General features: G+C 47.4%; 1 non-coding gene across 1 annotated transcript; it reads left to right on the top strand.

The window, feature by feature from the left end:
• The first annotated feature begins 7,419 nt into the window (after positions 1 to 7,419).
• On the top strand, positions 7,420 to 7,491 carry TRNAS-GGA. Its single transcript has one exon. It is a non-coding gene; the product is annotated as a tRNA-Ser (tRNA).
• The last annotated feature ends 6,308 nt before the right edge of the window (positions 7,492 to 13,799 follow it).

Raw genomic sequence — 13,799 nt, 5'->3', positions numbered from 1 at the left:
CATCTTACAGACTAACAGAATTTCTCCCAGCCAGGGCTATTTTGGGGCAGGAACGCACAGGAACGGAGTTCCGGCTGGCTCCCAAGTTGGCCACGCCCAGCAGGAACTCATTAGCATAATAGGCCACACCCAACAGCAGGAACTCATTAGGATTGGCTACATTAGGGGTCTGTGGCCTAACATGCAAAGGAGTTCCTGCTACAAAAAAAGGCCCTGGGTTTTGACAACAAACAAGGTAAACAGAATAACAAGCAAAAGGTGGGTGTGGCTGGATAACCATACTTCTGGTAACATGGGGGTGCGGCCTAATGTGCTAATGAGCTGTGCTGTCAGGGGTGTGGCCCAATATGCTAATGAGTTCCTGCTGTTGGGTGTGACCTATTATGCTAATGAGTTCCTGCTGGGCTTTTTCTACAAAAAGAGCCCTGCGAGTCCCAGCCATCATCTTTCATGAGTCAGCTCTCTCTCTCTTCCTCAGGTGGCATCACTGTTTTCACATGAGGTATCAACAAGGCGATCGTGTGCTGACTATAAAAAGGGAGTGATGTCATTAAGCCAGTTTTAAGGACAAGGGGGAAGGGGAACTCTGGAGGCTGTAAGATGCTCTCAAAAAGCTGAGAGCAACTTGACAGCCTCCACTGTTTCCTTTCCCCTTGTCCTTAAAACTGGCTTAATGACATCACTCCCTTTTGACAGTTAGGCAAATCCAGGAAAGAAGACCAGCTTCTTTTTTGTTGCATTCTTTTTGTTGACTAGGAGTCCCCTTTGGGAATGCACATCTTCCTCCACCTCAGAGGCATCCATCAGTTTCTGCAAGGAGATCATAAGTATTGTGTCACATGTGCTGGGTCAGGGCACACATCTCAGAGAGACAGGTTTGCTGCTGGCCCTTTGGGGTGGATTTTTAGCCCCTGGATCCCCGGGGAGTTGGTCTTGCTCTCTCTCTCTGCACTCTAATGGTTCTTTAAAAAAAAACCCGTCTCACACACACCCCTTTCCAGGCTGAGCCCCACGCTTCACCCCTGTCATTCCTTCTGCAACAGCTGCCATTTTAAGACTATGTCAGTGGAGCCCAACATGTTGCACAAGAAAATGGAAAAACCATCCACAAATCTGTTTCTAATTTCTCCCCCAGTGACTGCTTTATTTGCAAGGAAGAAAGAGGCTTCTGTTCACAAACAATCCCTGTCCATGTTTGCATCATCCACCACTCTCCAAGGACGGTAGCAAAACTCCAAGAGCTTCATGGCGGATTTTTGCAAGAAGGTCCCTCTTCAGAAAAGATGCACTGGAAGGATCTATCAGCATTATTGGCATTCTCTTCAGGAATAAAAGATGTAATTTTTCTTTCGTTTGAAAGGCAGAGGATGTTTTCTTTACTCCCTCCCATCTCCTTTTGTTTGCTGGAGCTTTTGATCAGTATTGGGCTCTGGTCCAAAAGCTCATTAAAAAGAAAGTGCAGCCAACTCTTACTTTAAAAGAAGGGGGGTTGCTCATCTATCAGGAGAAAGACAAACAATGTCACACACTCAGCTGCTAATTTGCTCTCTCATGGGAGCGCTTCTTCTTATTATTATTAATACAGAAGGGAACTGAGCCTTGGAAAGATGCTGAGTCAACCTGATATCTGCTCAGCTAAAAGCTCAAGAAATGAGGATTCCAGTTTCTCTTGAAATACCGCTTTGCTCAAAGATGTCCCAATAACATGATGCTCCCAAGCCACATCCTAGGCAAGAGGTTCTCTAACTGTGTCAGAGAGACCTCCCAGAAATCATTGGGAGCCAAATTGGGGAGGGGGGGTTCCACAGTGCAGAGTTTAGCAGTGTGTGGGGACAGAGTAAGGTTTCCTGATTAACAGTGGTTTCCTGCCACAACCGATCTTCTTCTGTAGTGTGCACTTGTGGGAGTGTTAGGTACATTTTTAGAACATACATGTTACAGCTTATACAGGTTGGGTCTAGGTCCTCAGTCTATGTCAGATGCAACAAAATCACATGAGAGTTGTGAGTTCTCCTCAGTTTCCACTCATGCACTGCCCACTTAGGATCATGACCTTCTTTTATAAGGGAAAGGGCCCTCAAAGGCAATATTGTTTACTCTGACTGGCAGCAGCTCACCAGGGCCATTATCACCCACTAGCTGATCCTTTTTGACTGGAGATGATAGAGATTGAATACCAGCAACCCCTCTCCTCTCAGCCCATGAAGCAGCAGCAGGGAATGTGGGGGGTGACGGCAAAGGCACATCTCCCATTTAGGATTGCCCCCCCTCCAAGGGGGGCCTGGAGATCTACAGGAATTACAACTGACCTCCAGACCATGGTGAAAAAGATAGTGTGCTCCGCCTTCCTTGCAGTTTAAAGAGTAGACAGAGGAATGGGGAGAAGGCTATAAAACTCGAATTCCCGCGCCTCTGGGAGCCGGAAATGACCGTTGATCAGCCAGTCACAGGAATGCTTTTGGATATCTAACTAAAGACTTCAATTCCCACAGGCCACTGCTCTTAAAGATATGTGGCAGTTTTACTTAGCTACAGTTAAACGCTGGCTGGGTCAGCACAGTGCCCCTAAAGGGAAATGGCAGCTTCAGATGTTGAATGCTATGGCATCACATCACAGAGAGCCACCGTGATGTAGTGATTAAAAAGTGTCCGACTAGGATCTGGGTGACCCAGGCTGGAATCCCTGCTCTGCCATGGAAGCTTGCTGCTGGGTGACCTTGGGCCAGGCACACACTCTCAGCCTAGCCTACCTCACAGGGTTGCTGTGAGGACAAAAAAGAGAAGGGGAGAACGATGTAAGCCACTTTCGGCCCCCATAGTGGATAAAAGAGGGGATATAAACAAACATGGCTGCTGAACTCCCTCCCCTATCAAACCCCGCCCTCCCAGGCTCCGCCCCCAAATCTCCAGGAATTTCCCAACCCAGTTCTGACGACCCTACAAATCCTGCTATGGTGGGAGACCTGGCCCCTCTAACAGCGTTTCCCCCAATGATCTGACTACCATGACTAGATTATCAGATTATGGTGCCTCTGGGGATAAAGCCAGGTCTGATCGATCCCTCAGCAGTTGCACAAACCTTGACTGTCATTAGGATGTGGCTCTCCCTCCAAGACACATTCTCCCCCCCCACACCATGCTTTTGGGACAAAAAAAGAGGGTGTCTGTTGTGGGGAGGGGAAGGGAAAGGAGATTGTAAACCATTCTGAGCCTCTTTTGGGTAGTGAAGGGCGGGGTATAAAATCCAATCTCCTCCTCCTCCTCCTCCTCCTCCTCCTCCTCTCTGCAGCTCATGGCTTTGCTTGTGCTGCATTTCAGCTTGAATCTTGCCCTGCAATGAAGCAATAGCATCCCTTCAAGGTCACGAGAGCCAAAAGCCAGCCAGCTAGTTGTGGAAAAAAAACACCCCACAGAACCCTCTGATATAATTCTGGGCAACGAGACTACTTTCTTAGCAATTTCCACTATGCTTTTAATTAAGGACTGACTACCTTTTGAAAAGCCAAATGCCTTAAAAAAAAAAACCAACAGCCTGGTTTTATTTGTGCATTATACGATTTATTAGAACAAAGCCTTGAAAAAGCTGCGCTATCAGTTTGCACATTAGTACAGGACCCCAAAAAATGAAGGGAACAGCAGAGAATCGTATATTTGATAAGCTCTTTAAACCTTCTGGACAGCTGATTGCCCCGGCTGACCCTAAACCACTGCATGCCCCCCCACCAGGTCGCCCTTTTCCCTGGACACTCGGAGATGCTGCGCCTACCCACAGGATGGGAGCTGCTCTGGGGAAGGCAGGCAGCCACTGTGTAGGGTTGCCAGATCTGGGATGGGAAATTCCTGGAGATTTGGAGGTGGAGCTTGGAGAGGGTGGGGTTTGGGGAGGGACCTCAGCAAGATATAGTGCTACAAGTCTCCAAATCAGCCAGAGATGAGTTGTAATTCTGAGTGATCTCCAGCCCACTCCTGGAGACCGGGAACCGTACAGAGGCAGGCCAGCCGGAAGGGAGCCATGACCCCCCACCCCCACTGCCTCCCCAAAGGAGAGAAGGATGGACAGTTGAATGGAGGAAGACTGAGGCAGGTAGCCTGCTAAGTGTGGCTTGGCTGGACATAACCCCTCTAGGGGAGGGAGGGGACCAGTCAGCCAGCCTGCTGAGCCAGCTTGCCAGCATGAAGCAGCGGCCTCCACCAGGTGCCCTCCTTTCTTTGCTGGGCAGTGGTGCCACCCTGTGAACCATAGCCAAGTCTGCCGCTGGTGTGGGGAAAGCTGATTTGGGACCTCTCCAGCTGCAGTGAAGACTGGCACCCTAGATGATCACTTGGGTTGGATCCTAGTGGGTGGGCCAGTCCCGCAGATCGTTCTGTATTAGAGTGGATAAAATAAGTGGCTTGGATCCAACCCCCCTTTTATGCGAGCAGAAAGACCATTTTAACTGATCCCCCACTTTTATACCTGTTTCTAACTTCAAGCCTCGTGATGTTCATTTAGGGTCTACGAACCCAAGCCTATTAAAAAAAAAAAACATCAGGAATGGGGAGACAGGAAATTGGTCATTTCTCTAGCCCAGCTCTTTCATGCTATGGAAGACTTTTTAAATGTTAAAATCAGGCTTTTTGAGTTTGTCTCAGCTACAGTTAAGATTGTTGTTGTTGTTGTTCCAGTTGCACAGTCGAGTCCGACTCTTCGTGACCCATGGACCATATCACACCAGGCCCTCCTGTCTTCCTTCGGAGTTTGCTTAATTCCATGTTCATTTCATCAATAACAGTTAAGTACCCTGGTTTAAAAAAATGAAACCTGAACTGAATTCAGACATATAGGGTTGGATCCTAAGGTTCTGTTGTGCTGGCCAAACGGCACTTCAATCTACGGAGGAGGGGAGGGCAATTTCCTCTGATCCCCCCCCTCCATTGCAGACCAAATAACATCCCTGAGTGTCCATTATGGTTGTCAACCTCCAGGTGGGGCCTGGGGATCTCCCAGAATTATAACTGATCTCCAGAAATCAGTCCTCTTGGAGGAAATGGCAACTTTGGAGGGTAGACGCTATGGCATCATGCCCCGCTGAGATCCCTCCCCTCCCTAAAACCTGCCTTCCCTAAGCTCTAGCCCCAAATCTCCAGGAATTTCCCAACCTAGAGTCGTCACCATTATGTTGTGATTCAGTTGTAATCTCCAGGGCCCACCTGGATGCTGGCGACCCTAGTGCAGTTCCTCTTATACTATGTAAAAACCATGCCGTAGTCACTGGGAATGGGAGGTGCTGAATTTATGAAAGGCTATTTTTCTGTGTAAAGGAAAAACTGTGGGGAACAACTTTATCAGTCACCATTTGTAACACAATAGTATAAGCATTATGGCATGGTACTGGAGGCCTGGGGGGCACCGGGATCAAGATCCTTAGGTCCATCAGGGTGATATTTTATACCTAGAAATGACTTCATTTCTGCCACTGGCTCAGTATTCTTATTTATAAATGTGTATAACTGAACTTTGACGCATACAGACATTTACTTCCCATCTCATACAGAACAATCAGGTCTGTAACAACCACCAGCTCTTGCTTCTGGTTGAGATTGTTCACTTTTTTGCGGGGTGGGCCACCAGGGCAGTAGTAAAACAGTGTCACAGACAAAGGGGGGAAAGCAGGCATTTGCTCGTGTTGATCCCAATCAAGCCAGCAGCTGTCTATAAACATGTGTCATGGCTGCAGGTAAGCAAGGTCAGGTATATGGTTTTCTAAAATAGTAAGACTGTTAGGTTAAATATTTAAGAAACAGAGTACCTTCTAGGGCTGAATAAGGCTGTATTCAGTTGTAAACCGATGACATGCATCCTACCACTCTGTGCATTTTCTCAGATTCATCCCTATGACTACAGGACTTCGAGACTCACAGAGAAATCATACCACGGGACACAATGGGGGGGTGGAGTGAGGAGGGACAAGGGAGTGTAATTGCTTTTCCTTCCTCTTCTGCCACCGCAGTTCCATTGAGGAAAGAGCCCATTGACCCACACTGCTATTCCTCTGCATGGATCCTGCAACCCCAGAATGCATTTTCTAGGGATGAAAGGAGATCAAGGCACAGCGAGGATAGGGAAACTTCCATGCACGGATGGTTGGCTATACGCCAAAATGTTTTGTGGTTACAATCACCAATTAGTATGCACTTTTATTTAGGAAGTACCTAAATAATAATTGGATTTTTCCCCCTTTAAACTGATTATTGAAACATGGGGGGGGGGGCGCTTGGTAATTTAAATCATTCCACCCTACTCGGTACAGTGCTTAATGGAGCCTTGCATTGGATTTTGGTCTGCATGGACAAACCACAGCATACAGAAATGATGGACTCCCTAAAACACTGTCAAAGCGATTGGCAAGTGGACAGTGTGGCAGGCAGTTTGGCAGCTTGTTCTGCACTGGAAAAGTAAGTTGCTCAGACTAAGGAGCCAGACCAGAGCCAACAGCTTTAAAGGCCAGATGGGACCCTCATTGGTTCCTTATTTCGTCTGGCCCATGCTATGCTGGAAGCTGCAGTACTACCCTCCAGACATCTCAAATGGTGGCGCTGTTGCACAACTCAGATCAAGCTACGAGTCCCCCCCTCCGTCTGGAGTCTGGCACAGTGGTACAGGCAATCGTCCTCCTGATCTTCTCCTATAACAAAACTGCATCTTGCAGGGTTCCATGTCCTGGACTAACCGACCTTCTGTGCAATCGATAAGGCATTTGAGACTGAATTATATGGCCATGTTAAATGCGCTGCCACCGGTGTGTGCGCTAAGCACTGATCAACATGTCCTGATGTGCTTCCATATTTGCACCCCAGTCTATTCTTATTCCTGTGATAGTTTATTTTCTGATTTCTCTCCAAATATTGGACATGCCATTGGAAATGTGGGGGAGGGGGAACTGGAGGTAAATTACTTGATTTATTTTAATAATTTCATGAATTAGGGCTAACTTGAAGGTAAATTATACAGAGCACCGATTTCGGCTGGCTGACAGCTCAGTCCTCATGGTGGTCTGTAAAATGGCAACTTAGCACCATCCAAGTGTGACTCAGACATCTTGCTGCTGCCACACAGGTGCCAGCACCATTGCAACGTGGGATACGCCAGGGAAGAAGAAATGGGCATCAAAGCCCCCAAAGCCCACATCCTGTTTCCCCCACTGGCATATCATTATGCTGTCAAAACTGCTGACGTAAGTGGGAGCAAAAAACAAATTCTTCCCCTTCAAGTCTAGCGTCATGCCTACACAGCCATTGTGCAGCTTAAAATACCGGCCAAGCCTGCAGCGATCCCAGATCTCCTAAGCACCATATAAACCCCAGACAGGACACCCAACTATTTGATGATAGGACTTGCCGCACACAGCTCTTTGACCTCAGGCTCTGCACATTTGGAGAGGGGCTGTGGCTCAGTGACAGAGCATCTGCTTGGAATGCAGAAGGTCCCAGGTTCAATCCCCGGCATCTCCAGTTTAAAAATCTGGCAGTAGGTGATGTGAAGGATCTCTGCCTGAGACCCTGGAGAGCCACTGCCAGTCTGAGTAGACAATACTGACTTTGATGGACCAAGGGTCTGATTGAGTATATGGCAGCTTCATGTGATTTTGTGTGATGCACACTGTGGGGAGGGGCTTTGGTGAAGGGACCTCTGGAGAAAGAGCACTTCAGACAAACAGCCAGGGATGAGAACATAGTTATATAATCTTGGTAACACTGCTCTGGTCAGAACTCTGACAGGTGCTCCACCTCAGGTGCCAGAACAACCAATTGATTTCTCCACTCCTCAGTTGGTGATGCACAACGAACACCACAAAAGCAAGGGAGGGGAATCCCCGGTCTCAGAATGCAAATGCCCCCCCCCCATAAGTTCCTACTGGGGCGCGTCCTACCCCTACCTTTCCACTCCACTGAACAAAGTTTATTTATTGCTTAAAATATGCAGACTTCACCTTTATTTTTGGCTGAAGGTTGAAGGCTTCTTCCAATCTGAAGAGCCTTCCTCCCACTCCTTCGTTGGAAGAAGAGCCACGTAAATTGGAGGAAGTGCGCTTAGACTGGAGGAAATCTACTTGGAGGAATGGCTGGATCTACCCCAGTGTGTAGCGACTCAACAGCCTTTCCTTCCTCAAGACTTGCTAGCCGGGTCGTCTCGCATACAAGAGGCACTGTAAGTATGCACAGTGCAGAGGTGTTGGGAGGGATTCCTCTTGGAGAGAGACTGGCAGAACAGCACTGTGACATCAGCACAAAGTCATACCTGCGTATTCCTACATGTAAGTGAAGGAAACAGGAGGCACAGCCACATGTACAGTCCATGCTCAATTGTAGCTCGTACCTGGTGCAACACCTTACCAGAGGAAGTTAGGAAGACAAATGCCACAAGTTAGTATTTGAGCATGGAAGTACTTCTGTTGAGTTCTAGTGTGACTGGGGGAGAGTTCTTTACATGCACTTTCTTCATCTCATGCATAATTTCATAAACCTCTGCTCATAAGTAGCCTTGAGGATGATAAAACACTCTAGAAAAGTGCGATGAAGATAGTAAACAAACATCATCTGAGAGCCTTCCTCTTGTGCCATGTTTGTCACAGTGCTTTGAGAAAAGAGAAAACAAAATAAGCAAAACTAAACATCTGACTTTTCCTTCCCTCACTCTCACTCTTTCGGTCTCTGGCTGTTTTCCCCTCCCATCACCTTGCAACACTGAGAAGGAGCTGTTCAGAACTCAACTAATCAAAATCCAAACCAAATTCCATTTATTCTTTATTATCTTTAACATAATAATCACAAAAAGGATGGCTCGAAATGCAGGAATTTTTTTATCCACGACCATGATGCTGGTGTCTCGTTGACTGTTTTTCCCCTTTGTCTACGTTGAAGGCAGCACAGGGAAAGAAATGACTCAGCAGATCATCTGATGGGGCATCTGCCAGCCAGAAAAGTTAGCAGACCAGGAGACGAGTGTCATCTCATAAGCATCTTGGAGCACAGTTTTCCCACCTTTCATTCGTCATTGCGCTGAAGGCTTTCTTGGTTCTGTGCTACATAAGCAGAAGCGGGTATTGTATTCTAGCAATTCCATTTTCTACTCTGCTGCTGTGCCTGCCAGCCTATGCACCTGCCCGTAGGGGCAAAAGCCCTGAAGGCATGCACGGCAGACTGGGGGGAGAGAGGGGAGAGATAGAGGTGACATCCCCTCCCCTTCAATACAGATAATTGAACAACTATTTGAATACTTAGCACACCACGTGAAAAACTATAGGCAGTGTCCCTGCAGAGGGCAGAGGCGACCATTTTGTTTCCTCTGAAGGGCGGGCACTAGCAACAAAACCAGGGTACGTTGCCTCTATTCCTTGTGACTCCAGAGGAGAGAAGTAATTTTTTTTTTCCTTTTTGGTGCTCTCTGGAACACACACAAACAAAATAGTGCAAAAAAAGATTCAGGGGTCGGTAGGAAGAATAAAGGCACATACTTCCCCTCCATAAAGGCAAGGGCAAGCAAGGCAAAAAGCGCTAGAGATCAGTGATAAGGAAGGGTCTGAGATCTCTCTGTGAGAGACCAGGGAGGACAAAATTCCCGAGATCTCTTGATGTCTTCGATCGAATGCACAAGCGGCTGAACCATTTCCCCAATACAAAACCGACCAGACCAGCTGCTGCTGACCTCAGTTGGGGGGGGGGATGGGGATGGGATGAAATACATGTGAAGAGGAGGTGTCCTATCAAGAAAGCACACAGGGAGGATGACTATTTTAGAACAAAACTAGGGCACACAGGAGACGCAAGCTAAACCCTGTTACCTTATAAATGCAGTTACCTTATACCACTATAGTGGGAGACTTGGTCCTCCTGCCACCTCACTTGAAGGTGAACACACTGTTCCCCCCCTTGCTCACCAGACCCCAAGGGTCTCCAGCACCTAGGGTTGCCAGCACTGCCTCTACAAGACCATAGAGACATGGGGAATTCCTAGAGCATCACCATTTTTTCCTCCCTCCCATTGGTATCTCAAGGGCTAGGGATTTGGGCCAAGAGTGGATGTTTACATGCTGTGGACAGGCAAACGGCAAGCCTACCAGCTCTCCAACACTAACCAGGCTTGTAGTGTATCTCTGAAAGGAAGGAAGCAGGCCTGGCTACATCACCATCCGAGAGGCACAAATCACAACAGCCTTCAATCAAGAACCCTGTCTCCTGTAATCAAGGGCTCATTACTAATGGCGCATTGCATACATACCCTTCATTTTAATCACATAAACACAGTGCTTTCCTGCACTGGGGACCTGCAAGCAACAAAACGACTGACATGCTCAATGTGCATCCTCCTCTGGCCAGCAAAGTGTGAAGGGGGGGGAGCATTTGCGCTGAGTCAAATGAAGTTGACAGGATAGGCCAGGCCCATGCCCCAGCGAGCAAAAGGCAGAGTAGAGGGCATGCCTTTGGAGGGGTTCTGAGAGGGGCTTGAAATGCTGAACAAGCAGCCTGAAACTCAGTTTCATCTGAAAACTCAGTTGAAAGGCAATTTGTCTGACTGGCCTATGGTTCAAAAATTATCAAAATACAACAGAAGGGTGGAAGAGATGCAGGAATTTGACACTGGGAAACCAGGACCCATGCGAAGACCAGTGAGTAAGAGCTCTTAATTAGTAGCTTAATCTGGAACACATTTTTCTGTCAGTTCAACACAATAGCCAGAGTGTGTGGCCTTGGTTGTAAAGCATTAGACCTGGATGAAAGCCATTTTCTACTCAGCCCAGAACTTATCTGTCCATTTTGAACAATTATTTGTTCAAGTCCGAGTGGGACACATTCAAGGACTGTGGCTCTCTTGCACCCTGCGGAGTCCTCAGAAACAAACCATTGTGGGTGGTTGCCAAAATCAAATAAAAGATGGGCTAGTTTGGTTGACCTCCATTTTGATTTTATTCACATGTGTTGGTAAAAGTCCTAGTCATACGAGGCCTCAGTACATCCCATGCCATTTGCAAGCCACAGATACAGTAAGCAGAATGTGGGGCTGGGACCGTGCTTGGAGTCTCCCGCATCAAAGCAAAGACACATCCCTCTTTATGTTTATATACCCCAATAAGTAGAAGTCAACGGTGTTTCTTGCCACTTTTGCTTGCATTGTGTGGATTTGGGTGAGAATCTGACAGCTTCAAGATGCATCAATCTGGAGTTTGTGTTCAGGAGTAGTTAGAAGGAGATGCTGGAGGCTGCTGTGTGGCTCTGAGAAGTGCTTGCAAGAAATGCTTGCAAATGCTATTGCTGCATGTCCATCATGAACAGTGAAATTAAGCATTTGAGGCAGCGTTCAAAGTCCTTCCCATGCATTATTTCAGCAACACTGCAGCTGAACAAAGTGGGACTTTCTGATTCAGAAAACCTTACGTTCCCACAAGACATTTGTTAGCCTTTAAGTCATCACAGAGCTCTCCTCAACCCTCCTCCAAGAGAGGGGCACTTCAGGAGCAGCAGCTGCTTCAACTTATGCCAAGATGACACTGATCAGCCTCTTCTTTTTAACAGAATAAGGCACAAATCCCATGTGCATTGGGATGCGCAGGAAGGGTGTTAGCCTGCCCACTATTCCTATATGGCAGATGGTGGGAAGAGAGCAGATTGGCTTGTATCACTCAGTGGATTCATGGCTGAAATTGATGAACTGAGAACAGCCCAACTCCCACTCCTAGCTGCCTCCCTGTTATCACCTTTCAAGTTGTCAGTGTCAGGGGGCAATGACCCTCCTGGGACTGTTCTGGACTTGGCCATACAATGAACAGAACAAAAAACGACAATGCAAAAGGCGTAAAGTGGTGATGGGAGTGGCCCTTTCTGCATCTCCCACCCCCTTCCCCGTTCACTGCTCCTCTGTTCATGGAGAACAGGTCAATCAGCAGCTTATTGCCTATGATGGCTAAGTGGAAATTACATCTCAAGGCAGTATACACCTGAACACCCCATAACTAGGGAGAGCCTCTGTGCAGCCCTTCTTCTGGGGGACATTTAGATGATCACCGTAGAAGCTGGTCTAGATGGACCTTGGTCTGATCCAGCAGGACTCTCTTTCTTTTCACTGTACCAATGCATACAGAAGTTCAAGCCAGGCCTCAAACTGGCAAGATCTATTTCACAAAAGGCACGGGCAGATTGGTTCATAGAGGAAGAAAAAGAGGTTTTAGATTAAACCTAAACCGCAGACCACCACTGCCAACAGTTAGAAGTTGCTATTGATCAACATGGTGTTGAAACTACAATTCGAGGCAGAGAGAGACTTCTGTGTGTGAGAGGAAAAGAGGCCGACTGACTGACTTGGTAAGCAAGTGAGGAGACAGACCAAACCATTTCAGGAAACTATAGTTTACTGATATTTTTTCACTCACATTTCAATAATTTTTAACCAATTTGGGAGGGTAAGAAAATTCAGGCTATTTTTAGACAGTCCCCCACCCTCACCCCCTGCCACCTCTCTCTCACACCCCCACCTTTTCTCGCTTTCACTCACCCACCCACCTTCTCTCTCACATCTCCACCATCTCTCCCTTTCACACACACACACACACACACACCCCACCTGGTCTGTCACACACAAACCTTGCCTGCTTTCTCTCTCACACATACCTTACCTGTCCCCCCTCCCCTCCCTCCCCCCCCTCTCTCACTCACACACACCAGACAGTCCCCCCCCCTCCCCCCCTGCCACCTCTCTCTCACACCCCCACCTTTTCTCGCTTTCACTCACCCACCCACCTTCTCTCTCACATCTCCACCATCTCTCCCTTTCACACACACACACACACACACACACACACACACACACACACACCACCTGGTCTGTCACACACAAACCTTGCCTGCTTTCTCTCTCACACATACCTTACCTGTCCCCCCTCCCCTCCCTCCCCCCCCTCTCTCTCACACACACACACCTTGCCTTCTCTCACACATAACACCTTCTGATACATACAGTGAAGACAAACCATTTGATAGATGAGAACTGCCGCTTGAACTAGAGCTCCATGGGATTCCTCTTCTTCTGTACTTCACAAGCTATTTATTTAGAAACCTCTTCTGGGCAGAGCAGCTGAAATATTTCAGGCACAGATCAGTCCTCAGGAAGCCACTTTTCTTCTAGGAATTGGAATAAAAAGAACTGTGAGAGCAGAACGCTCAGCAGCTCAATGTGAAGTGTGAAACTAGGGGTTGAAGGAAGCACCATGGCAGTATGAAACATTGCCTCAAGCACCTCTTTACCACAGACGTATCTCCAGTCAGTAAAAACAAGACCTGGAGCTGACTGTGGTTCAGATCATGAGCTACTCATTGCAAAATTCAGACTTAAACTGAAGAAAATCGGGAAAACCACGAGGCCATTCAGGTTTAACCTAGATCGCATCCCTGATGAATATACAGTAGAGGTGAAGAATAGATTCAAGGGTCTGGATTTGATAGATAGAGTGCCTGAAGAACTATGGACAGAGGTTCGTGACATCGTACAGGAGGCAGCAATCACCACCATCCCAAAGAAAAAGAAATGCAAGAAAGCAAAGTGGCTTTCTGATGAGGCTTTACAAATAGCAGAGGAAAGAAGGAAAGCGAAAGGCAAAGGCGAAAAGGAAAGATTTACCCAACTGAACGCAGATTTCCAGAGAACAGCAAGGAGAGATAAGGAGGCCTTCCTGAATGAACAATGCAAAGTAATAGAGGAAAACAATAACCTCAGATATGCAGACGATACCACTCTGATGGCAGAAAGTGAAGAGGACCTAAAGAGCCTC

Source organism: Gekko japonicus, unplaced genomic scaffold (assembly GCF_001447785.1).
Source record: "Gekko japonicus isolate JY-2015 unplaced genomic scaffold, Gekko_japonicus_V1.1 scaffold1035, whole genome shotgun sequence".
Taxonomy (NCBI): Eukaryota; Metazoa; Chordata; class Lepidosauria; order Squamata; family Gekkonidae; genus Gekko; species Gekko japonicus.
Note: the sequence above shows the minus strand (reverse complement) of the source record. Positions and strands in the feature narration are given on the sequence as shown.